We start from the raw sequence: 26208 nt of genomic DNA, 5'->3' as shown, positions 1-26208 counted from the left end.
TAATTTATGTACAACCTATAGTCATATTAAACAATGTTTGCAGTTAAACCTCTGAGGGCTCCACTAAACTTTCAGAAACTGTTTCTGGAAATTAATTCAGCAGACTGATAAAGGGGTTTAAGTTGTTGGTGCGTTAGTGGTGCAATGGGCTTATTCGTTATAACCTGGACTTTAAGGTTCTTTAAGGTTTGTTCATAAGGTGTCTGAATATCTCAAAAGGCAACCTATGAACAAATTGTTATTGTTCATTTTCTATACCCACTTACTCCAATCAGGGTCATGATGAGGCTGGTGCCCCTCCTACCCTCACATGCATGAGGCGTGCAGGTTTCTTTGTACCACCCACTGCACCAGGTGATTTCACTGATTAACATCACTTTGAGCAGATGGAATCAGTTAATCATGAAATCACTTGGTGCAGTGGGTGGTTACAAAGAAAACGCACCCTCTTGGCCCTTTCTGGAATCAGTTTTGACACCTGTGAACAGTGACACTGATTTTGATTTTATCATTTCAGCCCGACTGCACAGGAGCAGCCTCCTTTGATTGCCATTTTCGTCACAATGTGCAGGAATGAGTTGGAGACTGAAGCAGACCTTGTGGGGGATGAGGGACTAAACCCCTTCAGCCTGATGTTTTCTGAAGGAATCTGCAGGTCTCAAGACAACTGAATTAATTGTCTTACTACTGAATCAATGTGTTTTCTTTGTGCGTTTTCACGCCGACCGCCTCTCAGTGGTAACTGACTCAAAGCAAAAAGTCAACAGAGGATCAGGCCAGAGTACAGAGTTTGGGGTGGTGTGGTGGTGGTGGGGGGGTAGATGAACAAAGTCTGCCTGAGCATAATTTGGAAACTATGTGCTGCATTTTCCATTTTCTTGCACATACTGGAGCCGTCCTGTCTCTCAACTGGCAGACACGCAGGAGGAACCTAACATCTCTCAGAAAATAATCGGTCTGTTCCCACATAACCGGCCGCCCGATAGCGGCTGCAATGTACGATCGTGTGTGATATTGGTGACAACAAAAGGAAGACTTATTCTGTGGTCATGAGCTGAGAGGAAACACTCGCAGGCTCACAAACGCACCAAATCATCTGCGTCTGCACCGACTACTGTAACGCATGACACAAATGTTAAAATAATGAATTCTGGATAAACATAAAGATTAATGATCCTGATGAAGAGAAGAATTATTTTATTTTATTTTTTTAAATCCCTATATCTCTCCTCCTTCAGCTTTTGGAACTGTTGGGGAGTGATGTCATAATTTTTCCTTACAGCCTCTACTCGCTGAGCGACGTGAGGTCAAGGTCCAGTTGGCTTAGCATCAGTCACATCAGTCAACCTGTGTTACTAATTATTTTGAGGCCTCAACCTCCTGAACTAACCCCCGCCTTTAAACAACACAGTTCTGAGAGGACAAAGACAACCGGGTCTTTGTGTCATGCACTTGTGAGTGTACCTGTGCATGAGGAGGTCATATGTAAGGCAAATCCAAGATTCTTCATAAAGGAGGGGAAAGAATTTCATGCAAACACATGGAGTATGCACATGCTATTTTGGATGGAATAACAACTTTTTTTAACAGAGGTATCAAACTGGTGAACCCGCAGGCTGAATCAGACCACAAGTATATATTTTTATGTCCAATGACGCTTGATCTTCAATAAATGACAACACCTAAGTGTCATAATTTTATTTCTTTTTTTTTTAAGAAAAAAGCAGCTGTGTGTAGATGTATGTATCTCTTGACCAATAACAGCCTGCTATGAGCTGTGTATATCAGTTTGGTCAGTCACTGGCCCCACAATGGCATATCACAGAATAACCATGAATGGGTTTCCACATATGCAAAGGGGGTCCTGATATTTCTGATGCTTGTGTTGTGTGTTGGGGGGTGTGGCTGGACTTTTGGTGTTCTTTTCTTTTCTTTTGCTCTCCAGGTGGTATGCAAACTGATTTATGTCTGTGGAGAAGGTGCTGGCAGAAGAGTCCTTCACCCTCATCAACATGATGAGCAGCACCTGTGGATGTTGCTCACGTGCAACCTTAAAGACTTTCAGCTGAAGCAGATAATGAGATGGCGTTCTGCATTTAAGTCATGTGTGATTCAAGCAGAATTGCCGGGAACTCGATCTTGTGATGTTCGTTTGTGAGATGCTGAGGACCGCGCGCTGGTTTGACACATCGTGCCTGTGAAGGAGGAAGGGTGAGGGACACATGCTGTCAGCACACATCAGAGGTGATTAATTGTTTGACTAATTGTTAATATAACTTGGTATTTTTACGCAGTATATTTGAACGTTGATGAGAATTGTGCAGCTCGCTTCTCACTGCCGTGGCATGCGGACTGATGATCCTCCACCTGTTGTGAGAAGCTGCTCATTTACATAAAGCTTAAATACAAACCTGAATGTGTTGCTGATAGGTGTGCCTTTTGAAGGATATTAGTTGTAGCTGCTGACTTACCTCACCTTTTCTATCCTTGCAGAGAGTCGGTTTGTCGTGTCCACCTGGGGGGTGTTTGGTGGTAACGTGGGTCCAGAAGCGCCGGGCTTCGATTCTTTTGGGCGCTGGAGAGCGTGCCATCCTTCACTCCGCCAGACGGATGCAGCTTTTGTTTGTACACGTTGTTATGCACCAAAGGGTGGAAAAATAAATTGTTTTGTTATTGGAACCGCTTTCTGGTTATTTTAGCGCTGGGTTCCGTCAGACGCAGGTCCGCTCCTCAACCTGCGTCGACACATAACAGTAGTTCCCGGCCATTCCATAATGGACCCAGCGGCAGAGGCGGTTCCATTCGCCGAAAGAGTTCAAGAACACTTGGAGAAAATATGGGAGCAATTACAGCATCTCGCAAACCAAATTAAACAAACAGACGCCCGTGTTACGGAGCTTGCAGCGCAAGCCGTTCTGCTTCCTGCTGCTCCAGCTGCGGCACCATGGATACCGGTGCAGATAACTCCGTCACCCAGAGATTCGGCGTCCGAACCGATTATTTGTCATCCGGACCTTATGCGGAGACGAAGAAGCCTGTGCTCCTTTTTGATGCAATGTTCTCTGGTTTTTGCTCAGCGACCGGCTTCCTTCTCTTCTGATGGTAGCCGTGTTTCATATGTGACAAATTTGCTCAGGTGACGCCTTAGCTTGGGTCACAGCGTTGTGGAGTAATAACTCGCCATTGTTAGGATCCTTTAAGGATTTCTCCCGGGAGTTCCGACTGGTTTTTGACCATCCGGTGAAAACGAATACCGTTGCCCAACGGTTGCTGAATCTCAGGCAGGGGGGCGGAGTGCGGCAGAGTATTCCGTGGATTTCCAGATTTTTTCTGCTCAGTCTGGTTGGAACGCCGCAGCTTTACGAGGAGTGTTTGTAGATGGGTTAAATGAGTCATTAAAAAACGAGCTGGCAGTCCGTGACGAGCCAAACGATTTAGATGAGCTAATATCGTTGGTGATTCGTCTAGATGATCGGATGAAGGAGCGTGGACGCGAGAGAGGGCAGCCATCAGAACGTTTTTTTTTTGTCTCGGGGCTTTCCCCGACACAGATCTGGGCCGCCTCTTCTTCGCCCCTGAGCTCCTCCGACGGGACCTCTGGCTCCTCTTGCAGATGAGCCCATGCAGCTCGGACGAGCTGAGGCCGCTGTATTGCCCCGACATATAAGCGTCAAGAAAGATAATGGTGACGTATCTCCAGGTGTTCTGGGACAGGCGAAATAATACACAAAAAAAAAAAAAAAAAAACTTGTAGGGGCTAATGTTTTGTTTCTTTGATAGGGGTTATAATTTGTTTGGGGAGTCAGAGGCGTGTCTGGTGGAGTGAATGATAGGCGGTTAGAAGCCCGTCTGGACTCACTTGATCGTTGTTTTTTTTGTTTTTTTTTTTATGTGTCTTTAGGTATTTTTTGTTGGGTTCTGGGGTCATTTTGTTTTGTTGTTTTTATTGTTTCCCTACTTCCCTAACCCCAGCCTCACTCGCCCCAAGACCGTTCGTCTTGTGGGCGGTGGGGTGGTGCAGGTTGGTCACGCTGAGCGTTCTCAGAAGACCTCTGCACCTGGGGGGGGGGGGTTGTTAGGGGCGTTTTTTCTGGTTTAGTTAGGGCCCGGTTTCACTCCAGCCTCGGTGGGCCTTTGTGCCGTTTGTCATTGGTGTTGCCGGGGTGTGGTGCAGCGGGAACATGCCTCATCGAGGGGTGGGCCGATCTGTTGCCGTTCGCCATTTCGGTAGTTCCACCCCTCCCGATAGGCTGGGGTATGGTCGGTTGAGACACCAGACGTATTTCCGGTTTTCCGCTGCACCTTGGGGTTGGGGCCGGGTTAGTTTTTCTGTTCCCTTCCCCGGCTTGCTGTTTTGTGCCATTCGCCAAGATTGAGCCGCCGAGGGGCTCTGGGAGGGACCTGGGGTCTATCGGGGTGCCGGGGAGGTAACATGGCTTATCGGTTGTTTTGTTTGCCCCCGGGGTTGTTTAAGGTAGTCCTCCGGGGGTTGGTCTTTGATGTTTTTTGTTTCCTTCCGGGTTCCACCTCCAGGGTTGATGGGACAGTCCTCTGGGGGGGAATTGGCTTGTGGGGCCGACTAGCCAAGTGTGGCCGGGTCTGGGGTTCCTGGGTTGTGGGGAGGGTGCCTCCTGGGGTTTGATGGTACGGTCCTCTGGGGGGCGCCGTTTGCTCCATGTGTACCTGGGGACCTTTGTGGGATTCCGGTTTTGGCTATTCCTCCTGGAACTGGCGGTAAAGGCCTTCTGGGGGTGTTGGGCTCTGCAAGTCGTTCTGGGGGGGTTGTTGTTGTTTTCTTTTGTGCATTTATGTTTGTATTGTGTTGTGGGGCTGGTTGGGTTTTTGCATTTGGGAGTTTTCCTTTCTTCCCGGGGTTGGATGGGACGGTCCCCTGGGGAGGTTTTGGGTGGGTTTTATGTTTTCTTGTGTGTTGGGTTATATTTGGGACTGTTTTGGGGTTTTTGTTGATGCCAGCCGGCCTTCCAGCTGCGATGCCCTGTCCTGCTGTCTGTGGTGCACCTTGGGAGCGTTACACTGTCTGCTTCCTGACGTGGACCCGGAGGGATATGCTGTTCTCGGTCCTGGTCTGTTCGGTCACCGGGAGGCTTCCCGTTACAGGGGGGGTACTGTTGTGTGTTGGGGGGTGTGGCTGGACGTTTTGGTGTTCTTTTCTTTTCTTTGCTCTCCAGGTGGTATGCAAACTGATTTATTGTCTGTGGAGAAGGTGCTGGCAGAAGAGTCCTTCACCCTCATCAACATGATGAGCACACCTGTGGATGTTGCTCACGTGCAACCTTAAAGACTTTCAGCTGAAGCAGATAATGAGATGGCGTTCTGCATTTAAGTCATGTGTGATTCAAGCAGAATTGCCGGGAACTCAACCTTGTGATGTTCGTTTGTGAGACGCTGAGGACCGCGCCTGGGTTTGACACATCATGCCTGTGAAGGAGGAAGGGTGAGGGACACATGCTGTCAGCACACATCAGAGGTGATTAATTGTTTGACTAATTGTTAATAGTAACTTGTTATTTTGTTACGCAGTATATTTGAACGTTGATGAGAATTGTGCAGCTCGCTTCTCACTGCCGTGGCATGCGGACTGATGATCCTCCACCTGTTGTGAGAAGCTGCTCATTTACATAAAGCTTAAATACAAACCTGAATGTGTTGCTGATAGTGTGTGCCTTTTGAAGGATATTAGTTGTAGCTGCTGACTTACCTCACCTTTTCTATCCTTGCAGAGAGTCGGTTTGTTGTGTCCACCTGGGGGGGTTTGGTGGTAAACATGGGTCCAGAAGCGCCGGGCTTCGATTCTTTTGGGCGCTGGAGAGCGTGCCATCCTTCACTCCGCCAGACGGACGCAGCTTTTGTTTGTACACGTTGTTATGCACCAAAGGGTGGAACCGCTTTCTGGTTATTTTAGTGCTGGGTTCCATCAGACGCAGGTCCGCTCCTCAACCAGCGTCGACACATAACAGTTTGCTTGTTCCTCCACCACCCTTCATTTTGTGAGATATGCATTTTTTGACAATTTTGTCAAGTAATAACAGACATATAAATGAAAAAATGGCATAGTATGCATTTTTTGACAATTTTGTCAAGTAATAACAGACTATATACGTATATATATATTAATGAAAAAAATGGCATATAGCATGCATTTTTTTTTGACAATTTTGTCAAGTAAACATTCATTCATTTATTCATCTGCTACGACTTAGTCCAATTAAGGGTCGCGGGGGGGCTGGAGCCTATCCCAGCAGTCATAGGGCGTGAGGCGGGGAACACCCAGGACAGGACGCCAGTCTGTCGCAGGGCCACAAACAGACATACAAACACAGACACACCCACACACACACCTAGGGACAATTTTAAAGATTCCAGTCCACCTACCTGCATGTCTTTGGATGTGGGAGGAAAACCGGAACACCCGAGGAAACCCACGCAAACACGGGGAGAACATGCAAACTCCGTAATGACAGACATATGGCATATAGTAGGCATTTTTTTGGCAATTTTGTCAAGTAATTATAGTGGGTGATTTTACATCCACATAGATGGGTCAGGGTCAGGTTTCAGAATTCATCATAGTACAGAAACAGCATTAGTGAAGGTTACAAATGATCTCTTATGGCCTCAGGACAGTGGACTCATCTCTGTGCTTGTTCTGTTAGACCTCAGTGCTGCTTTGATACTGTTGACCATAAAATTTTATTACAGAGATTAGAGCATGCCATAGGTATTAAAGGCACTGCGCTGCAGTGGTTTGAATCATATTTATCTAATAGATTACAATTTGTTCATGTCAATGGGGAATCTTCTTCACAGACTAAGTTAATTATGGAGTTCCACAAGGTTCTGTGCTAGGACCAATTTATTCACTTTATACATGCCTTCCCTTAGGCAGTATTATACACAGCATTGCTTACTTTCATGTTACACAGATGATACCCAGCTTTATCTATCCATGAAGCCAGAGGACACACACCAATTAGTTAAACTGCAGGAATGTCTTACAGACATAAAGACATGGATGACCTCTAATTTCCTGCTTTTAAATTCAGATAAAACTGAAGTTATTTGTACTTGGCCCCACCAAATTCATAGAACATGGTGTCCTAACCAGATCCTTACTCTGGATGGCATTACCCTGACCTCTAGTAATACTGTGAGAAAATCTTGAGTCATTTTTGATCAGGACATGTCCTTCAATGCGCATATTAAGCAAATATGTAGGACTGCTTTTTTTACATTTGCGCAATATCTATAAAATTAGAAAGGTCTTGTCTCAGAGTGATGCTGAACAAACTAATTCATGCATTTATTTCCTCTAGGCTGGACTATTGTAATTCATATTATCAGGTTGTCCTAAAAGTTCCCTAAAAGGCCTTCAGTTAATTCAAGATGCAGCAGCTAGAGTACTGACGGGGACTAGAAGGGAGAGAGCATATTTCACCTATATTGGCCTCTCTTGATTGGCTTCCTGTTAATTCTAGAATAGAATTTAAAATTCTTCTTCTTACTTATAGGTTTTGAATAATCAGGTCCCATCTTATCTTAGGGACCTCTTAGTACCATATCACCCCAATAGAGCGCTTCACTCTCAGACTGCAGGCTTACTTGTAGTTCCTAGGATTTTTAAGAGTTAGAATGGGAGGCAGAGCCTTCAGCTTTCAGGCTCCTCTCCTGTGTAACCAGCTCCCAATTCAGATCAGGGAGACAGGACACCCTCTCTACTTTTAAGATTAGGCTTAAAACTTTCCTTTTTGCTAAAGCTTATAGTTAGGGCTGGATCAGGTGACCCTGAACCATCCCTTAGTTATGCTGCTATAGACTTAGACTGCTGGGGGTTCCCATGATGCACTGTTTCTTCTCTTTTTGCTCTGTATGCACCACTCTGCATATAATCATAGTGATTGATCTCTGCTCCCCTCCACAGCATGTCTTTTTCCTGATCTCTCCCCTCAGCCCCAACCAGTCCCAGCAGAAGACTGCCCCTCCCTGAGCCTGGTTCTGCTGGAGGTTCATCCTGTTAAAAGGGAGTTTTCCTTCCCACTGTTGCCAAGTGCTCATAGCGGGTTGTTTTGACCATTGGGGTTTTTCTGTGATTATTGTATGGCTTTGCCTTACAATATAAAGCGCCTTGGGGCAACTGTTTGTTGTGATTTGGCGCTATATAAATAAAATTGATTGATTGATTGATTGATGACCGTAAGGAAATTAATACGCATTTATGCCCACGTGCCCACTAGCAGGAACGTGCTCATAGCGGGTCGTTTTGACCGTTGGGGTTTTTCTGTGATTATTGTATGGCTTTTGCCTTACAATATAAAGCGCCTTGGGGCAACTGTTGTTGTGATTTGGCGCTATATAAATAAAATTGATTTGATTTTGATTTGATTTGAAGTAATAACATATATATATATATTTATTTATTAATGGAAAAAATGGCATATAGTATGCATTTTTTTGACAATTTGTCAAGTAATAACATATATATATATTGAAAAATGGCTTATAGAGGTTGTTGAAGTCAGTGAATATGTGGTAATGTGTTCGTAATAAAGATCCAGATGGACGGACACACACACACACAGGTTCACAGATTGGGTCAAGCTCCACCTTCAAAGATTGTAAGCTTTGATTAGGAGCACGAATAACATTCAGAAACCTACCTTCCCAAAATATTAAGATGGTTTGAATTACTGTATTTGCCCGTTTTACAATTCTCAGTATCTTATGACCATTAACAGCTTCCAAGCCACTCTATTCTACATCAGTGCAAATATATATATACATGTAGGTTTGTTTGAATTGTGAGGGCATAAAAAGCAGGTAAGTTAGTCAAAAAGGATAATGTGGAATGGAAATGTTCATATCAATCATTTTCTTGAAGTAACATGTCATAAAAATATGAGTAACAGCTGCTCTCATGATCTGACAAATTAGCACATGTAGTACGTATATGGAATTCTATTTGTGTCTTGATATTACATTGTACACACACATTTTGTATCATTAATTCTTTTTGAACAATGCCTGTTGGAAAAAAATATGCACTTTATGGTGCAAATGTAGTCACCAGGAATTGGTGTGTCAAATGTCTCACACATTGTTTGAGGTATCAGGTTCTCACTAATGTTAAAATATAAGGAAAAACAACCCTAAAATGCAGTCCGTTCACCTCTTTACCAGACGTTAACTATGGAGTAAGTATCACGTGTCAACCACTGACTCACTGTCAATACAAAAATCATTTAATCTTCTTTAATGCATCAATAAATGCATGAACCAACCCTACAAAACCATCAGTCCATCTGCTCCAGAAGGGTACCTATAGTGTAGGTATGAAGCATCAACCATGTATTGTTAATGACTTCTCATACTCGTAACCATATGTCCACATAGAGACAGATGTCAGTATTACATTTAAAAAAAATGTGACTCATCAAGTACAAGCAAAGCTTGAGGCAGATCCAGATTGAAATCCTTTTTTGTTACAGTATCTTACAGACAGATGGGCGTAATCATGTAAACACCATTCCTCAGCTGGCAGAGGTTTTACAAAGGTAGGAGAGATGATTCTTACCTCAAACACTTCTTCATCAAGTATTCTAGTTCCAAATACTATAATTCCTTTGGTGTCAACGATGGGTCGGGGGCTTCGGAGCAGCTTCTGGCTGTTCTTCTTTTTACAGTCCAAAATGAGGGTAACGGTCTGCTTGTGTACACTGATGGCCACTCGATGCCACCTGGAAGGGGAGTTGACGATCATTCACACACTTACGTTCAACTCGCTGACAGTAACAACCAGTAATTCACTCCTTTTGTGCTTTTTATCTCCCACAAATAAAAATACACACTGATTTCTGGAGTACATTACAATCTCAGTCCAGATGTCCAGCATAGTTTTGATTAAAACGGCGGTGCTTGAAGCGCACTTACTTTCCGTCAGCTAGGTTGATTCCTCTGAAGAGGGGGTAGTCCTCTGGGCTGGGTTTGCCTGTGTGGTCCTCATACAGGAACACGGGGGAGGCGACCCACTTCCACTCCAAGCTGCTGGATGCCTTGTTCATTGTAGACGGACAACAGGAAGGACTGGCTGCCCTTCTTTGGCTTCACTGTAGCCATGATGGAAAAGTCCTCTGGAAACGCATCACCTGGCATGAAGGATGGCGGGGATGGAAAGAGACAAAAGATGTAGGGAGTTAACAGTGGCATGTAAAACCTTGTGCAGCTCCTTCAGCAACAGATTTCTGCATCCTTGATGCAAAACAGAACGCCTCCACAGCTCATTTATTCCAAATGCAGTCAGACTGTATATACTTACAAAATGTTTTAGCACTATAACCACGTGCTGATTTTCCACTATGACTACATTTTCTCCCCTTTTGTGCTTTATTACATGTACAACTGCGCAATAATTTACCATATCTATGCATACGTGTGTGTGTGTGTGTGTGTGTGTGTGTGTGTGTGTGTGTGTGTGTGTGTGTGTGTGTGTGTGTGTGTGTGTGGTGTGTGTGTGTGTGTGTTGTGGTGTGTGTGTGAAATCTCTGAGATAGCTTTTTGTATCCTTCCCCCTAAACCATGATGTTAACAATCTTTGTTTTCAGTAATTGAGAGTTGTTTAGAGGCTCCCATGTTGTCACTCATTAGAAGAGATGCAAAGAGGGGAAACATATGCAAATGGTCACCTTAAATACCCTTTCTCATGATTGGAATTCACCTGTGTAAGGAGGTCAAGGGTGTGTTCCAATAATTAGTGCTAAATGTATTCAAATCAATAAAATGACAAGGGTGCCCAAATTTATGCAACTGCCCAATTTTGTTTAAGGAATTATTGCACACTTTCTGTAAATCCTATAAACTTAATTTCACTTCTCATATATATCAGTGTGTTCATCGCTATATGATATATTTAACTGAAATTGCTGGATCCAAACAACCAATGATTTATAAGGGAAAAATCACAGAAATCATCAGGGGTGCACAAACCTTTACGTGTGTGTGTGTAGTGTGTGTGTGTGTGTGTGTGTGTGTGTGTGTGTGTGTGTGTGTGTGTGTGTGTGTGTGTGTGTGGTGTGTGTGTGTGTGTATACACTCACTTATACTCTATTTTTCACATAATCTGTTCAGATTAGTATTTATGCACCCAACATTGCAATATACTTTAGTCACCTTTCCTTAATGTAAATATTTTCCTTTCTTTACTACTGTACAACACTTGCTGCTGCAACAATCAATAAATCAATAAAGTTAATCTTATCTTAAACATTGGGAAGCATTCACTTTTAAGAATTTAAACATTTAACTCCTTCAGAGTTATTATCGGTGTCTTGGTGGCTTCCCTCACTTATCCTCATTGCACGGTCACTGCCAGCACTCGATAGACTTGCCGTACCATACTATACTGATTGTATTTGTTAATGATTATTGTAAATGAACTCCAAGACATATTCAGTAATGTGAAAATGTTTCCAACCCAGTCATTGTTGAAGATTGACTTTGTAGGGATCAAAAACAAGCATTAACAATCTTTTTTGGGGGGGGGTTAGATTACAGCAAATAGAAATTTAAGTAATTTAAAGACAAAATATGCCCAGTTACTTCAGCGGTTACTGCGGTTTAACTAGTGGGTAAATTTCACAGTTTTTATCCATTACTATGGTAACGCAGTTGCTGACATTTTTCCATTGGCATCTATAGAGACTTGTATGTCATGAATAATGTGACCAAATTTCAGACCATACAACTGGGGGATTTGACATATGATGTAGACACAGATGAGGTAATATAGTGCACATCGTATATGCTGGTTCGTCGCATCAGTGAATTAGGTGGATTGGTACTATGTACTGTAAAACCAACAGACTAACACTCCGTAGGCTTCTGAATAGCAGGGTTGAAGTGTGTGTGTGTGTGTGTGTGTGTGTGTGTGGTGTGTGGTGTGTGTGTGTGTGTGTGTGTGTGTGTGTGTGTGTGTGTGTGTGTGTGTGTGTGTGTGTGTGTGTGTGTGTGTGTGTGTGTTAGTTTTTGTCTGTAGATGTGGGCAAATCCAGCATGACTTGGGTGGGATGAATTAAGACCAAACACGCCCATTTATCTTGAAGTTACCAAGCTAGCTATGGTTAACAAGCAAATTAACCTCACTTAGGGTAACTATGTTACACAAAATTTTGGTGGACTGACCTGTGCCTCCAGTAATGAATGGACTGGGTTCAACCAACTGACACACAAGGCCTCAATAACTGAGGCACGATCAATACAGCTAATGTTGCCAAGCTATCAATAGCTGCTAAATACATACATACAGACCAAAGCTATTTTCATACCAGGCTGTAAACATGTTTATTTAAAGTGTAAATTTGGGGATCTTAACATGGGGTCTGTGGGGTGTGACTCGCTTTTGGAGTCAGCCTCAAGTGGCCATTGGAGGAACTGCAGGTATTTTTAAACACTTCCACAATGGCTTCATTTTTCAGCACAGGAGGTTACCGCTTGGTTGATACCTGTGTTGTGCATTTAAAAATAAGGCAGCTCCAGCCACTTCTGCAGTCGTGTATGTAACTACGCAGGATGAATTTGACGCCTTACAGCCTTGAGGCCAGTCGAAGGGAACTAAGGAGAGAAGCAGAAATGCAAAGTGGAAATTTTCCAGTGCAGTACAGGATGAGAAGCATAATGACAAAAGCATGTGATCCTGGGAGACTATCCTTTAAATCCCTCCTTTCCCCTCTGGCAGCCTGATCGATCTCGCAGACACTGAGACCCTCCAGTGGAAGACTGGAGAAGAACAAACAGGAGATGTACACAAAAGGAATCGCTATTAAAAAGCACAAACTGAAAGAAATACAAAGCCATTCCAGAGCGCGGCCATTTGTCTTCTCTGAATCTACATCCTTAATGAGGGCAGCAGATGTAAGAGGAATATTCTAAGCCCTCAGAGTTGGGTATTCTACTATCATAAGTAATCAGCGAAAGTTGACATCAAATAATACTGCACACAAGTGGAGCTTTTTTTAACTTGTATTCTATAAAAGCAGATGCACTTGAACTACAGAAGCTCAGACTGAGCAGCAAAATCTGGATCCCTTTTAACATAAAGCGGCCACATGGATCCCAGCAGCAGCTCCTCGGCACAGTGTTCCAGGAGACGGGGATAAAGAAGTGGCATTTGCGGCTGCAGTGGTTTTGTAGCACCTCAGGCTGCCTTCAAGCCCTTCACTGAGCCGCCCGTCCCGCTATAATGCAAGACAGGCTGCATCGTATGGAAATGTTAAACTGGACTGACTGCGGATTAGTCATCAGAAGCTGTGGAGAAAGACGCCTCTGCGGGAAGGCAGGGTGGAAATATAAGTCTAGATAGTGGAAACGAGAAGCAAAGTACCAGCACTAAGAGTAGGCTGCCTTCATCAGCCACTCATTTTTTTCCTCATCCCATTTTTCTTACGGCCGGTTACCATTTGGGTTCAAGTATTCCTTCCTCTCCCTTTTTTTTATTTTATTATTCCTCCAGTAATGCTGTTCATGTCATCACATATGGTGAGCACATGCTTTGGCAGTCCACTACTTCAGGAATTCAGCTTGGAATCATAGAAGAAAGTCCGATACCTACAGTCGCTGACACCCGCCGGCTAATATGATTATCCTGGATACTGAAGCGTGAAGCATATGAGAGGCTATGACTCCCCGTAGATGGGACACCAGTTCATCACAGTGTACTTCCTTAGGCAAGACCACTACCCATTTACAGCTGGGTGGACTGAGGCAATGCAGATGTAGGTTTTTTGTCCAAAACGCAAGTAGGTAGCTCGACCAGGAATCAAACCCAGGTCTAGATGTTGGTAGATCAACTCCTATTCTACTATGTTCTGCAAACCAGGCTCCCATTTCTCAAAATGGAGTGGCTATTCACCCAACTGTTGGTTCAATAAAGTAAATACGCAAGCATATACCCCCAAACACAACCGACTAATGAGCGCGCTTGTAAGTTCACTTCTAGTTTCAACGTGGGGAAAAAAGGCAGATATTTTCTCGCGGCTGGGGGAGGGTTCGCAGCCCGCGGAAGGGCTGTGATCTAAAGTGGTTCTGTTTGGCTCATCACTCCCAGGGAACTGTGCCAAACACCATCTTACAGGCAACAAGCAGCATTTTGTTCATAAAAACTGTTTCGTCGTCGTTAACAGAATCGGAATCACCCATTGTCCATTGTCCTTAGGGTTCAACTTTGCATTTTTTTTTTTTTGGTATATGGGTTGTGCTTTACTCCAACAGTGAATGAGAAAAGCTGCTGGAGATGGTGAGCAATACAAGAAGTGACCACAGCTACAGCTTCTGTGGTGATTTCCGAAGGTATTGGGAGTCGGGGGCTCAACGAGAATTTAGAATTTTCACGAGACAACTGTGAGACGACGACACAGACTGAGGGAATAATTTATACACATCGATTTGTTTTGTCTGGTAACAGGTTTCCTTACTGCAGCAACTTGTGATTGCCTCATTCTCTGTACAGTTGTTGAGGACTAGTATCATTACTTTCTGAACATTATCCATACTGATTGGTCTTCATAATCATGGCATAAAATTTCCATACCATTTCACGTATGCTGTAGAGCAGGAAGCTCAATGGGATAGAAGTTGGGATACCAACATGTGGACGTGGGTTCAATTCTGCTTCACACTGCAAAATTCAAGGATAAGCACAGGCTCCAATAAATAAGGCAAATAAACTTTTGTTTTTTCTATTTAACCTCTAGAGCAAGCGAGAAGACCCGTGGAGGAGTTCAGTGAAGGCGAAAACAGCTGGTCAGAATACCGTGAAATGAGAGAAGCACGATGCAGGAAGGACTTAGAAGAGAAAGGAATACCGGATTAGCGAAAGTTGTCACTACATCCGCTTGCACGTGTGCAACGTCTGGCAAGATATAATTAGTCAGCACTGGCTCAGAGCAGGCGGGGTGAGAGGGTCAAAGGTAAGGCCATGGGTGGAAAGCACACCACCCAGTGAGCACAAGACATCATTTCAGCATTGATTTTTGATGGAAAACTGGGTGATGTTCATTTCACCCATTTTTTTTAAACCAGTGAAAACGCGGCTATATTATCAAAATGTCACAAAACGCTAATTTATTTAATCAAATGGGTGATTCATTCAGATGAAGCTTCAAACGGAGGTAATGCAGATTATTGTGGTGAAAGTTCACCAAATTTATTTTTCACTGGTCGGTCAAATTTGGTTTCCAAAAAGATGTCTTTTCAACGCATTTAATGTTGTCACATAAAATGCCACAAATACAGAACTGTGTCTGCTGTGTGCTGTCAAAAAGAAGCTTCCATTACAATGTAATGTGAACAGATTTAAGGATTATTTTCAAATAGAAATGCGCATAATTATAATGCGCATGCGCGAATACTTGGAGCTTTTTCTGGAGTTTGTGTGTTTTCTTGGCGCTTACTTAGTGGCTGTAGAATCATAGTTAGAAACACTGTAACAAAGAGACTTTGTAATAACACACTTGGAAAGTACTTTTACTACTGTCTCTCAACAAAATAAACCAGAAACAAATGCTTTGGCATTTTTTTTAAATGCCAGTCACAGTGTGACTGAGGCTTTAGGCCTGCTAAGCTAAAGCTAGCATGCTAATGCTGACTGAGCATAAATTATTAATTAAAAATACCCCAAAACTATTTTCACCACACTTTTGTGTGTGATGTTTGGTCGTTAGTGAAACTGGCTGTTTGCGGAGCCTGTAATATTTCATTGTTAGCCCGTACTGGAAGCTAAATGATATGCTAACATTGTCACAATGCAGAAAACTCTTTGATTAAATGTGGTGTATTTTTGTTGTTGTTGTGCCTTTTTAACCTGTTGTATTTTCTTCTGTTTTTGACAACCACAGTGGAACAAAAGTAATTTATTTTTGTTTTATCCTTTGCCAAATTGTTATGTACATGTAATATTGGCAAATAGGTACATGCAAATGTATTTACTTCACAAATCTGGATGTTAAACTATAATTACAGAAATTGCAGTTTTGTTGAAATCTCTCAATCTTTCATGTTAGTATAATTTTTATTTTTATGTTTATTATTTGCAGTATCCACCACATCAATCTTAATCCTCCACCCAGAGGGACAAAGTGAAAAGATATGTTTATTTATAGCATTAGCCACTTGTGGTTTGTTCATATTAAAGGTGTTTTGTCCAAAATTCAGTTCCTCCAGATGTCAATATTGACTTAAAAAAAAAAAAAAAAAAAATATATATATATATATATATATATATATATATAACGAGTAATAGTGTCTGGAACACAGCATGAAGTCAGATTCCATCTCTGTGTTTGTCTGATCCACAGCAAGTAAACTCTGGCTTTGGGATGTTGTGATTTGTCTGCAGTTTGTGCAGAAGCTGGCAAAATGTGCTATTTATATTTATTTATTTCCCCAGGAGGTGATTCTCTCGAACATCCACCATTCTTTTGACATCCAGCAATTTTCAAAGAGAAAATTATAAACCCTCGATGGACTGTAGGACAGAGAATGTCTTCCAACCATTTTCTAAACCCACGTGTTCCAGTTCAGGGTTGTGAGGTGATGGAACCTATCCCAATGGATTAGAGGATGCACATCCATTTTTTAATACTAAAAAATAAATAAATCATTTTCTTTAAGCGCTTTCATATAAACCAAATAATATGCATCATTTTAAATCAGTTGGTCTGGACTGTGTATGAGATGTGCGGAGGTGGAGCTGTCAGTCTCTTTTCTTTGGATGCATAAGTTTTTGCAAAAATGACTACAAATGAATCTCAAAGTAAATGTGTATTGTCCATCAACTGCTTATAGTTGTTGACAGGCGGTGGTGTGGTGAGTATACACTCAAAATTAATAAGCTTGTTGTTTTTTGCAGTATACAAAAAAATCAATGTCCTTAATTAAAATCGGTTTTCCTAAATTGATGTTTTTATTGAACTGACGAAATATTTAAAAAGGCCTTTTCTCAGCATTATTTTGTGTAACGTTTCCCTGATTGCCATGACAATTATTTAATAACCTGCACTATAAATTACACTAATTACAGTATAATCAAGGAAATCAAACTGTACAAATTACAATGTCAGAATTTGTGTGTATGTGTACATACACATTTAAAATTTAATTGTATGTGGACATGTTGCATTGATGTAAATTATTTTATTAAAGATTTGCTGTGTGGCTTTGCCAAAAACAAGTAGTACTGCTTATTTTTAATTATTTTATATATTGCAACTGTTCTTTTTTTTTTTTTTCTTGGTAATTTTATGAAAATATTTAACATTCACGGAAACTCTCCCCAACTTAAACTCTCCCCAATTTAAATACAACATATTCATGTTGTATTTAATTTTAATACAACAATTTAAATACAACATATTCATGTTGTATTTAAATTGTTGCTTAAATTTCTTATATCCTGTATGGTGGGATTTTTTTTTACCCTTTTGTAAACTATTAAGATTATATATATGATATTTGATGGTGGTGTAATTGTCTCTTAGCAGCAAGAACAATGTTTCAAAATGTAATTTGTGTGTTTCTATCTTTAACAAAAAATATATATATTATGGTCATTAATTAAGACTTGTAAAAGGGAGGATTTTAATGTTGAATAGATGATGATGATTTAAAAAATGGTTATAATGAAGATACGTTGAAAACTGGTTTAAAAAGTGAGAGTTTATTCAACATTTATGTATAGACTTTGAATAAACTTTCACGTTTAGACCGGTTGGGTTTTCATTGCCAGCTTTTAAATGATAAATGGGGCTGTGCCTCACTAGCTAGGCTTCAAAATTCTGATTTCCCCTAATTTACTCATTGCACAGGTTGAAAAATACCACTGTTAAAAGCAATGTAAACCCAAACATTGATTTACATGTCTGCAAATAGACGTTTGAAAAAAGTTCACTTTTGAATAATTTTTGAACGTCTTTTCAACGGTGAGTGGTAGACCCTTTTTTTTTTTCTTTTTTTAAGCTTTACTACATAAAAATACTCAGTGGGAACAGAAAATATGAGGGAAGTTAAACTGTGAGTTGTACCACATTAGACACTCTTTCATTAAGCAAATTCAAATTAGCGGGTGTCTTTAAAATACTTCTTGAAGTGTAATATAGTCCGTTCTAACATTATGGAGGTAGTAGATCATCTGGTTTACTTCGTGATGACTAATAAACGCATACAGCGTATTCAGATACCCTACAGATTGTGAAATACTGCTTCACCTATGATATAATACACTTGTATGAGTATTTGATGCAGCCTAGGTCTCTCACCCACAGCCAATTTGGTTGCATTATACAGAGCTGAGACGGGATCAGTGGGCGCGTCGAACAGCAAGTCGTTTTAGATTTCATGTTTGTTCATTCATTACTTTCTACATGCATGAAAATCCAAACATATTTAACCCCAAATGGCTCTTAGAACCAAAATATGACCCCTGGAAGCAAATTTTGCACAAGGAGATTTCTCACAAAAAGCAGCAAGTGACGTGTCTCCAGAGAAGGTGAAAGGAGGTTAACAAAAATACCAAACGGAGGCGAGTTGAACGATAAATGAACTCTCTGGTGCTTCCTCCTCCTTGTCTTAGATTAGGACCTCCGTGCTGCGTGTGTGCGTGGGGGGTAATGGAAAGAACTCAGGTTTCTTTGGAATGTGTCTCTAAACCTGTGACACTCGGTCAACAGATGTGAGATACCTCATTCCTCGTGTGTGTGTAAACTTGCCAACCTTGAAGGAAGTCTTGGAAGAATTAGCTCGTGCATGTGTGCACAGCCAAAAATGTTAAGTCAAATTTATTGATCGAGTACCTTTCATGAACAAAATAACAGTTCTTTAAATTGATTAAAACAGAAATTACTGAGCATAAAGTAAAATTAATAAGCCTGTAAAGTGCCAAGAGTGGGAGTGTATTCCATAGTTTGAGAGCCTCGGTGTTGGAAGCAGAGTCTCTTTTTGGTTTTCAGCTGAGACTCGACAGGTTTTGGTCAGAGGACCTCAGAGACCTGCATGTCAAATACGGATGGAGAGGTTCATTGATAAAGAGAAGCATTTGACTATGCATAAATACTGAAGTCTAAACGTGATGCGGAGCCAGTGCAAAGAAGACAAAAGTGTTGCATGAGTCTTCTTAGAGGACCTCACTCTGCACCAATTGCCAAAGACCCATGCAGAGAGAACTTGCTGAGGCAAAAGAACAATAATTTACAATTATCCAAATATGATTTAAAGGTATGCATGGATGGTCAGTTCCAGTTCAGATCAAGATACAATGTGGTAATTATCCAGTTCTCTATAACATTAAGACAGTCCTAAAGTGCAAAAGTGGTTACACATTGTGCAGCTGCTGTGCTCCCACATGAACAAAACTGTCGCAATTTCTTATTTTTTCTTCACATAAGCTGCACAATGTGTAACCACGTCGTGCAGCTGCTGGCAGTGTGTTCCCGCGTGCACAAACCGTCACACCGGCATCTCGCACGCATGCCTGTCGGCGCCATGTTTCATGGTACGATCATACAGACTGTTTCACCGTGAGTCGCCCTGAGTTGGACTTTATTCGCATTATGTGTGAAGGGGCCCGAAGACGTGTAATCGTGAGGATAACTTTGTTATGATGATGAAACCCAGCAAAATTAACTGAATTGTTACACAACTTGAAAATGTTTGAACGTACCTCATTCGCATGCTGAATATCTATATATTAAAAGTGTGCGTTTGTGTGAGTTTATTTAGTATGTTCATTGTGAGTGCATAATATAATTGTAAATATGCTAAAAATACATGCATGACACAAGAAAGTGAAAACACTGATTTCCATTGTGGTCCATTTAAAATCAAATGACAAAATAGATGTAATAATAAAAGAAAATATTAATAATAGCGATAATAAAAATAATTATAATATTAACAGTGTGTATATGATTCCCTTTTGTATGGCTAGCATACTGGCATAGTACATTTCTATGCTTTTTACTTTTCTAATTCATTTTATTAGGAAGCGGCACGTGCCGCGGACTCAACTTGATCTAAATTCGGGGTCTTTTAGTGAAGCTTAGGGCTAGTGGCCGGCCATCACCTTAGTATTTCTTCTGTCTTTCTTGTTGCTTAATGCTGACAAATTACACTGTATTTGTTGTCTTTCTGATGCTTGATTCTGCTTTTTTTTTCTTTTCTCTCTGTTTGAGGAGCGGCTCCATCCAGAGATGGACGGGGTATCTGTTCCGGAAACCATCCTGTGCACCAGCAACATTTCCTGTATGTTAGTTTTGTGAATTGTTCTGTAATTTATGTCTGTATCATGGCCCAAGCAGAGGGTCACCGCTTTGAGTCTGGTCTGCTTGAGGTTTCTTCCTCAGAGGGAGTTTTTCCTTACCACTGCTGCTCTGGGGGTTAGTAATGTTAGACCTTACTTGTGTGAAGCGCCTTGAGGCAACCTTGTTGTGATTTGGCGCTATATAAATGAAAATAAATTGAAATTGAAATACGATAACAAGAACATAAACAATATCTCTGCTTCCTCTCTGTTCTGCCATCTTCTCTGCTTAAATCACTCTAAAGCGCCGGTCACAACCCACCGTGCGTTTTTTTTTTCGCTGTATGTTTTCTGCAGATGCCACGGCCACTACGTTTTTGTGAAAACGTACGGAGGCAGTAGCAAGAGGAGGGAGGGAGTACGTTCAACGCACGTCTCTATAAAGACAGTTGACAATAAAGCAGTGTGTGTGTGTGTGTGTGTGTGGGGGGGGGGGGGGGGGGGGGGGGGGGTTGGCTTTTCTTTTGATGTGTGTGTTATGAGCGGGACCGGAGCGGCAGGTGTTTTTCGGCGTCGGCGATGCATGAACATGTCCAGCCTGTTAGTGAAAAGTCACACAAGGTGTGAAACACTGATAGAGGAATATATTCACTACACACTTGAATACCAGCTTTTTAAATTTCAACTTAATTCTAATTTATATATGTGTATCACAATCTTCAAGATCTGATACCTACAATTTAATTCCATAGTATGTGGTGAGTAGCCTACTGCCTCTGTATGGATTTGGTTAATTCAACAGTAATTGAATGAAAATGTGCTGCTTTGAATCCGTACTGAGGCAGTACTCACAATGTACGTCATCTGTACTGCTGGTGAATCCGCAGCCTGACGGCAGCGTAGGTTCTGCATGCACTAAAACCTCTATGGCGTGTCTGCGTGTGTCTGTGTGTTCCTAAATTCGTATTGAGGCAGTACTTACAACGTACGGATCTCCAAATTTAGCCCACGTTTTTGCAAGTAGACTGCACGCACGTGCAAGTACGGCGGGTTGTGACCACGGCTTTAGGCTTCTTAAGTCCTCCTCTCTACTCTTACCAGTTTGGCACCTTAGGAGCTCTCTTAAGGCCTAAGGTGCTTTGCAAACAGCTTCCATCTTGCCAAGGGAAAATTCTAAGAAATGTCTAAGAATTCAAGGAATTCTAAGATTTTTCTTAGAATGTCACTAAGAGCTATTTTTTGCCTTAGGCTGCTTTGTGGATACGGGCCCTGGTGTGTGCACGTAGGCTGACCCCAGGAACTGCCCTTAAGAGGTTACTTTGGCAAATGTTAAGGTCATTGTGGTCAAAATTTTGGTTCATGTCTGTATGTTGTCCAACTCCTCCCAGGTTTGTGGGCTAATTTCCACTACACTTGATATGTAGATAGCAGAAGTGCTCTGAAAGCATTTGTTTTGACAAACAACAAGGTCATTTGGGATCAAAGGAAAAAATTTACACCAAACAATGCAAACGTATGGAGACTGATTCTGGAGTTAGCCCAGCAATGTCAAATTTGCCAAAGGCTAATCATAGGGGTGAAGGTCATTTTACATCTTTGCTGGCTCTCTCTTTCCCAGGCCCTTTTGCTGATTTCAACCAAACGTGGCATGTCAAAGAAGGTTGAAATTTCTTTAAAAAAAAATCCATTTTGGCAGTGGACAAGGCTTTTTATTTTTAGCCGGATTTGCACCAAACTTGGCACAAACTTGGGTGGATTTGAGGATTGCTGGCAAGGATCAGTAAATGGTCAATCATCTGGGTTAATGTCAAGGTCATTGGGGTCTAACTGCTGTAGCCACGACTGTGTTCATGCCCATGGATACTATTTCCTATTCCCCACTTTAACAGATAGGCTTACAGTCTGCATTAGTGACAATCTGCACCAATAAATAACGGCAAATTCCTAAAATAAGGAACAGCATCAGTCAAAGAGGAAAATCTTTGCAAACTAAGCTTTGAGCTTGTGGTTTTAGTTTTGCTGTTTGAATTTCAGCTGTATGGTGCAGTATTGAGTCTTCCATGAATGGTTTGACGGCATCGATCCACAACAGACTGGACCACAACAACCAGTGTTAAATTCAGAGAGAACATAATTCAGAAATACATCTTTGGATCCTTATGTCCACGGTGGCAAATGGAATCGAAGCCAGTGGAAAACATCAGCACTAAATTTTCACATCCACAGTGGACACTGTTGCTATTTGCACACATAAATACAATTTCTCAGAGATTTCTGTGGCTGCAAAAATCATCCCAAACTCCCATGACATGAGAGTGTGGTTTAAATGCTGGTGCATGCTGCCTGCTTCATTTTCCTCGACAAAATAAAGGTAGAAAAGACTCTTGTGTTTTTCAGTACCTCTGCAGTTTGAAATGAATCACCCCTTCCACATGTCTGCCGAATGATTGCATGTCTGTACTCGCTCATTTCCAACACATCATCGCAGGCTCTCTGTGGCTGCAGGGTCGGGAGCCACCACGTTGCCAGCTATTGTGGTTTATTTCAAACATCATGACCGTAAGGAAATTAATACACATTTATACCCACGTGCCCACTAGCAGGAACGTGCTGCTACATCGAGAATTTAGGTACCGCCAAGCTTTTCGCCAAAGCCGTAAACCAGTAGCAAAGTTAGTTGGTGGGGGGTTCATGGGGGGACTTGGTTTGGGGGGGGGGTTAATGGATTTAGTGATCTCAGTGCCTTGTGGGGACGGTGCATCCGGAAAGTATTCACAGTGGTTCACTTTTTCCAGCCTTATTTCAAAATGGATGAAATGTTAATTTTTTTTCCCTCAAAATCTACACACAATACCCCATAATGACAATGAGAACCATGTTGTTGTTGTTGTTGTTGTTGTTTTAGATTTGTACAAATTTATTATTAGAAAAACCTAAGACATCACATGTACACTTGAAGGACTCTCAGACCATGAGAAACAAAATTCTCTGGTCTGATGAGACAAAGATTGAACTCTTTGGCATGACTAGTCAGGATTGAGGGAAAGATGAATGCAGCAATGCACAGAGACATCCTGGATGAAAACCTGCTCCAGAACACTCTTGACCTTAGACTGGGGCAATGGTTCATCTTTCAGCAGGACAATGACTCTAAACACACAGCCAAGATATCAAAGGAGTGTCTTCAGGACAACTCTGTGAATCTCCTTGAGTGGCTCAGCCAGAGCCCAGGCCTGAATCTGATTGAACATCTCTGGAGAGAACTGAAAATTGCCCCATCCAACCTGATGGAGCTTGAGAGGTGCTGCAATGAGGAATGGACAAAACTGCCCAAAGATAGGTGCACCAAGCTTGTGGCATCATATTCAAGAAGACCTGAGGCTGTAATTGCTGCCAAAATTGCATCAACAAAGTATTAATCAAAAGGTGTGAATACATATGTGCATGTGATATCTCAGTTTTTTTGTTTTTTTTTTTGTTGATACATTTGCAAAAAAAAAAAAACTTTTTTCATGTTGTCATTATGGGGTGTTGTGACTAGAATTTTGAGGGGAAAATTTAATTCATTTTTGAATAATGCTATAGCATAACAAAATGTAGAAAAAGTGAACCGCTGTGACTACTTTCCAGATGCACCGTGTTACTTAAAGCAACGCATCAGAACCGTTGCCACAATATTCTCAGGCCTTCCATCCACAGACAGCTAGTCATTGTGTTTGCACCTTGGGATGAAGTGGTGCCTGCTGCTTTGTTTTATGTAGACTGTTATTTTGGAGGATCCAGAATAGCGCGCATGTAATTACAGCATCTGTATCTAAACAGACTTGCATTGGCTTTGCTGCCGTGGTGCTTCAAAAGGAGTGGTATTTGTTAGATTGGAGTGCATGAGAGAAAGCACAGGCCATAAGAGCACCACAGCTCCAATTTAAGGCACAAAGACACAAGTGAAAGGTGCGTCGTGGCCCATGCAACGTTTGAGGCAGTTAGCAGATTGAGTTTTGTGCAATGAAGCATTGAAGATGAAGTCTCCTTCTCATTTCCAGGGATATGCATCCTGGTCTATCACCATGGAAAACCAGTAAGCGAAGATCACAGGTGCCAATGAATGCAACGTAGTGAACGGTTTAATGATGTGAAGTGTGACAACAAACAGCCGGGTTTGTATCATGTGATGTGTGCAAAATCAACTGTAGTACAACCATAGTGTAAGTTCAGCACAATTGTGGTGGTTCCAGCAAACCCCCTGATGATATGACAACCATATTAACGACGACAAAGATCCCAACCCTATTTCATTAATTCATTTTCTGAACCCACTTATTCCAGTTAAGGGTCAATGGTAGGAGTTTGCTAGAGCCTATCCCATGTATCCAATGGCGTGGAACATGGAATATCGCCGTGAACCACTGGGTACAATGGATTACAAAACTCACTGTTCGGAGTACAGTTTTTAGTCATGAATCAAATTGTTTTTATATCAGGGAAAAATAAAAATGTGATAAATATTCACTACCAGTCAGATGTTTGGACACACTTTCCCAAACTGAATGGGAAAGTGTAGCTCTGCTTTCCATTAATGAAAGAACAATGAACTTTTACTGATTGTCGTGAATGAAAACAAGGTGTCCAAACATGAGATGAGAGATAAGATTTATTGTCATTGTCATCACACGAGTGCAACAACAATGAAATTATGTTTACACTCCAATTACCTCAGATAAAATACAGCAATTAATCCACAATTATTACTAGTTGAACATAATAATGGCACAATCAGAATTAAAGACAACATATATACATTTGACATTGTTTATGTGCACTAAACAAAGCAGTCCGTCATCCAAATTGAGGCAAAGTGGGTGAAGGCCGCAGCAGGAAGGCCTGTGCCGCCCAGCTTGGGGAGTTGAAGGCTGCAGCAGTAAAAACCTTGCTACCTCCAGGGTGGCAGGGAGGAAGCCAGGGTGAGGGGAGTGGAGAGACACGGGGGGTAATAGGGATAGAGGGTGGGAGACATGTGATGTGTGCAGATGAGTTAAGTTTGTGTCAGTTTCTGTCCATGTGTGCGTAACGTCTGATGCTGCGAATAAAAATAAATCCTCAACATCTTCCACAGAGAGAGGAGCCAAGCACGCCACGCACCATTTCTCTCAGGCATCGAGAACATAGCCCACTGGGTAGGTTCCATCAGGGCACGCTAAAGTAGTGTTCTTCTTCTTTTGGCTTCTATGCAGCAAATCTAATATGGGCCTGCATGTTGATTTGGCGCACACCAGAGTGATCTTGGATGGCATTCCTGATGCAGCTCCACACTGCATGGAGAATGGGCATGGGTTGTCTTGATATGGGAAACTTTTTTGTTGTGGGAAACAAGTGCACTAACCACTTGGGCTGAACCCCTTGTCAGACAGTACTAGGCACACCTCATGTGATTGTTGCAGCCAAGCTGAGTCCTCCAGAGCAGGCACACCACTCAGCAAGTTTGGGAAAAGTTGTTTTCCCCCTCGGAGCTCAGTGGAGTTTCAGCTATTACTGCCCCTCTAATACTCAGCTCAGTGGACTCAGGACAGCACGAATATGCAGCACACACATTCTGACCTCAAGTCCTGATATTTTGGAGTGATTCTTTTCAGCGCTGGGACTCCAGCCTGTGTCACCTGCACCACACTGCATTGAGCTGAACGCAAAGTGGCAAATGGTGTCTACAATTTTGCATTCATCGCACAATAATCTGTATTTCAGTTATTCAAACTGAAATTAATCTACTGGGCATATGTGTGCTGAACCACGCATCATACATCAACTATGGTGCATTACATTACTACTGGACTCTCTAAACTTTTTCAAGAAACGGACAAGGTTTGCAAACAATGGATGCATATCTATGAAAATGACAACAGAATGCCAGAAAA

General features: G+C 41.9%; 1 protein-coding gene across 1 annotated transcript in view; it reads right to left on the bottom strand.

Moving 5' to 3' along the window:
- col5a1 (procollagen, type V, alpha 1) overlaps positions 1 to 26208 on the bottom strand; it is a 247044-nt gene that overhangs the window by 173266 nt on the left and 47570 nt on the right. The window lies entirely within an intron of this gene.

This window comes from Thalassophryne amazonica, chromosome 17, assembly GCF_902500255.1.
Source record: "Thalassophryne amazonica chromosome 17, fThaAma1.1, whole genome shotgun sequence".
Lineage (NCBI taxonomy): Eukaryota > Metazoa > Chordata > Actinopteri > Batrachoidiformes > Batrachoididae > Thalassophryne > Thalassophryne amazonica.
Note: the sequence above shows the minus strand (reverse complement) of the source record. Positions and strands in the feature narration are given on the sequence as shown.